We start from the raw sequence: 4968 nt of genomic DNA, 5'->3' as shown, positions 1-4968 counted from the left end.
TATCAGCCCGAATCGGAACAGGACTAGTAAGAAGAATACTGGTAGACACCGGCGCAGACTCCAACATCCTCTTCCGAGGAGCTTTCGACAAACTCGGGCTCCGCAACGACAACCTCCAAACACACCGCCACGGCGTCACGGGCCTCGGAGACAACTTCCTCAAACCAGATGGCTCGGTTACCCTTCCCATCAGCATAGGAACAAGCAATCAAAGAAAAACGATCTTATCCGAATTCGTAGTCCTAAAAAACTCCACAGCCTATAACGTCATTCTCGGGAGAAAAACGATCAACGACTTCTCTGCAGTCATCTTCACCAAATACCTCCTCATGAAGTTTAGGGCCAACGACGGCACCATCGGAACCATTCACGGAGACCGAGAAGTCGCAGCCGAATGCGACAACAATAGCCTAGCCCTAAGGAAAAAATCCCGGGACGCCGCCGGAATATTCCTTGCCGACCTAGACGCACGACTAGACGGCCAACCTAGACCGGAACCAGAAGGAGACATGGAAAAGCTACATATAGGGCCAACCAAAGAAGAATACACTTTCATCAACAGAAACCTCCCATACGACCTCAAAGAAGAACTCTCCCAACTTTTGAAACAAAACAGAGACCTGTTCGCATTTACACCAGCCGATATGCCAGGAATAAGCCCCGACCTAATGTCTCACCATCTGGCAGTAGACCCCCTAGCTAAGCCAGTGGCACAAAGAAGACGGAAAATGTCACCAGACCGAGCCGCCGAGGTCAGAAAACAAGTTAAAACCCTGCTCGAAGCCAACTTCATCCGGGAACTCCCTTATACGACCTGGCTAGCCAACGTCGTGCTGGTAAGAAAATCTAACGGGAAATGGCGAATGTGCGTCGACTACACAGACCTCAACAAAGCGTGCCCGAAGGATGCCTTCCCCCTACCAAACATCGACGGGCTAGTGGATGCAGCATCCGGCCACCGATACCTCAGCTTCATGGACGCATATTCCGGCTACAACCAGATCCCGATGCACCGACCAGACGAAGAAAAAACAACGTTTATCACCCCGGACGGAACCTACTGCTATACAGTAATGCCCTTCGGCTTAAAAAACGCCGGAGCCACCTACCAGCGACTTGTTAACAAGATATTTTGCAACCTATCCGGAAACAAAATAGAAGTCTACATAGACGATATGCTCGCCAAGACGGAATCCGGTGAGCAACTAACCGACGACCTCAAGATAATAATGAACACCCTGCGAAAACACCAAATGCGACTCAACCCGACAAAATGCGCCTTCGGAATGGAAGCGGGAAAATTCCTCGGATTCATGATCACACAACGCGGAGTCGAGGCTAACCCAGAGAAATGTCGTGCCGTCCTTGAGATGACAAGTCCCAAAAACCTCAAAGAAATCCAAAAACTCACCGGCCGACTGACCGCGCTATCCCGGTTCCTCGGGGCATCGGCCCAAAGGGCAATCCCTTTTTTCAAACTAATGAAAAAAGGAACCCCCTTCAAATGGGAGATAGAATGCGAAGAAGCTTTCCAACACTTCAAAAAGGTTCTAGCGGAACCTCCAATCCTCGCAAAACCCCAAACAGGGGAAACACTTTACCTGTACCTCTCCATAACAGAAGAAGCAATCGCAGCAGCACTCGTCCGGGAAAACGAGAAAAAAGAACAAAAACCCATATACGTCATAAGCAAGGTCCTACAGGATACAGAAGCTCGCTATTCATGTCTAGAAAAGCTAGCTTTTGCGCTCCTCTCGGCTTCCCGACGGCTACGACAATACTTCCAAGCTCACCCCATAACGGTCCGAACCGACCAAGCGGTCAAACAAGTGTTACAAAAACCCGACCTAGCAGGAAGAATGCTAGCATGGTCCATCGAGTTATCCCAATTCCAGATCAGGTTCGAACCCCGAAACGCCATCAAAGCGCAGGCCTTGATCGATTTCATTGCTGAGATGACCCCGATTAAACTCACACCCGAACCATGGAAACTGTACGTCGACGGCTCATCAAACTCCACCCACGGAGGCGCCGGAATTATACTCGAAAACCAAAACGGGATCATAATTGAACAATCAATACGATACGACTTTCCACTATCAAATAACCAAGCAGAATACGAGGCCCTCTTAGCAGGCCTAACCCTAGCCCGGTAAGTCGACGCAAAGGTACTTGAAGTAAATACCGATTCCCAGGTAGTCTGCTCCCAAATAAATGGAAGCTACCAAACCCAGGATCCCCTACTCCAACAATACCTCAACAAGGTAAGTGAATTGAAGGAGGGATTCGAAAACATTACCATACAACATGTCCCCAGGGAACGAAACGCCAGGGCGGAACTACTCTCCAAACTAGCCAGTACAAAATCAGGACACGGTAACAGAACACTAATCCAGGAGGTCGTTAGGTCGCCTTCCGTATCAGCAACAATCAGCGCACATCTAACATCCTCAAACCGGGAGTCCTGGACATACCCTATCCTACAATACCTCCTTAACAGAACCCTACCACCAGACCCCAAAGAGGAAAGGCGAATAAAAAGAGAAGCCGCCAACTACTCCATCATAACAGGACAGCTATACAAACGTGGATTCTCGCAACCCCTACTCAAATGTATCACCCGGGGACACGGAGTACATACTCCGCGAGATCCACGAGGGCTGCTGCGGTCACCACATCGGAGGAAAGACACTAGCCCAAAAAATCATCAGGGCCGGCTACTTCTGGCTCACGATCATCCGAGACTCCATACAATTAACAAAAAGCTGCGACAAATGCCAAAGGCACGCCAATATCCACCAAGCCGCCCCGCACCAACTCAACATTATATCGGCAGAATGGCCGTTCGGCAGTTGGGGAATCGACCTCGTCGGGCCCTTCCCCACAGCACCCGGCCAACTCAGATATCTCGTTGTCGCCATAGACTACTACACCAAATGGATCGAAGCCGAACCCCTGGCCTCCATAACGGCGACCCAATGTCGAAAATTCGTCTGGCGACAGATCATTACCCGATTCGAAATCCCCGAGGTCATCATCTCAGACAACGGAACCCAATTTACCGACAAAAAATTCAGAGAATTCCTAGAAGGATTACGCATATCCCATCGCTTCAGCTCAGTAGAACATCCCCAAACAAACGGACAGGTGGAATCCGCGAACAAAATAATCGTTAAAGGACTTAAGAAACGGCTCGACGAAGCCAAAGGACTATGGGCAGATGAGTTAGGGTCAGTCCTATGGTCGTACCGAACAACACCCCAAACGAGCACCGGGGAAACGCCTTTCCGATTAACATACGACGTAGAAGCGGTCATCCCAGTGGAAATCGGGGACCCCAGCCCCAGGAAAACAGTCGGAAGTAACGATGAAGAAGCCGAACGAGATCTTATCGACGAAGAGAGAAGCATAGCTCACATCAAAGAGTTAGCGCTCAAACAACGAATCAGCCTAAGGTACAATCACGGCGTCGTCCGACGGGAGTTCGCGACCAACGACCTCATCCTACGACGAAACGATATCGGCCCTTCAACCCCAGGGGAAGGGAAACTCGCCCCCAACTGGGAAGGACCATACAGAATCAAGGCCGTAATCGGAAAAGGAGCATATAAACTCGAACGACTCGACGGCAGCGAAATACCAAGAACTTGGAACGCAGCCAACTTACGAAGATACTACACTTAAACAAGTCACCCTTTGTTTTTCTTTGTATACTTTTCTCATTTCGTCTTTTAAACCTCGGGTACTCTTTCCCTCACGAAGGGTTTTAACGAGGCCCAACCATTCAAATAAATTTTTTACAAGTTATTTCCACTTCATCTCCATTACAAGTCATTACCGTTTCTCAAACACGGAACAAAGACACGGCCATCACTGGAGGACTGATCACCCCCCAGGCCGAACACACGGATATCCAAAAAACCGACCAAATGACGGTTGACAAAAACGAGAAAACAAACGCTCAAAAATGCGAGAAGGCTCGAACGGCCAAATAAACGCCACAAAACGGATCATACAAAAATACCCAAAACGGCTGAAAATACCATTAAAAACAAGTTACGGCCCTTGAGCCACTAGGAATATTCAAAAACAAACAAAGTTCAAAACTAATTACAGAGAAACTACTCAATGTCGACAATCCGACCATCACGGACAGTCTTAAACGCTCCCATCACGGACACATCCACGCCAGGAGCCAACACCAAAACCTGTGCCTTCATCGTCTCCTCGGTAGCAGCGATGGCATCCCTAGCATCAGCCAACAGACCCGTCTTCTCCTTTTTCAAAGCTTCAACCTCAGCCTTCAGAGTTTCCGACTCGGCGAGAAGCACGGCAGCTTGAGAACTCGCATCCGAGGCACGCGTCCGCTCCTCCGCCAATTGAGAAAGAAGCGAAGTCTCAACACCGGCAAGTCCGAGAATCTCCGCCCCGGCATCCTCTGAAGACTTCACCGCTTTTTCCTTTGCAGTATTGGCGGCCTCAAGCTCCTCCTTCAACTTGGTCACATCAGCCTGAGCCTGCCGAAGCTTCTTTTCCAACAAACCCACTTGGGCCATCACGGGCTCAGCCTTCCGAACAACCACGGCAGAGCGAAGAAGGGCGCGGTAAACCGACTTAGCCTGGAACGAGACGTCACAGCCATCAAAATATGACTCCGTTCCAGGCATCAAGTGCTGATCAATAAAACCCGTAGCATCGAAGCGTCGGTCCATCACGCTAGGTACCAAACCCTCCTCCTCAAAAGTCTCACTACCCGGCTCCTCAGGCCTGCTCCTCTTCCGAGAAGCCTCAGCAGCCGTCATCACGACGACCTCAGGCGAACCAGGAGGATCTTGAACGCCAGTAGGCGCCCCCGAAGTAACCACCCCCTGAGAGGCAGCCTGAGAATCCACAGCCGGATTCAAGACAAGAGTAGATGGAGACAACGACCCCTCCTCCCGAACCAACGCTGCCTTCAGCCTTGCCAAA

This window comes from Arachis hypogaea, chromosome 5 (assembly GCF_003086295.3).
Source record: "Arachis hypogaea cultivar Tifrunner chromosome 5, arahy.Tifrunner.gnm2.J5K5, whole genome shotgun sequence".
NCBI classification, from domain to species: domain Eukaryota; kingdom Viridiplantae; phylum Streptophyta; class Magnoliopsida; order Fabales; family Fabaceae; genus Arachis; species Arachis hypogaea.
This window is presented reverse-complemented; position numbering follows the sequence as displayed.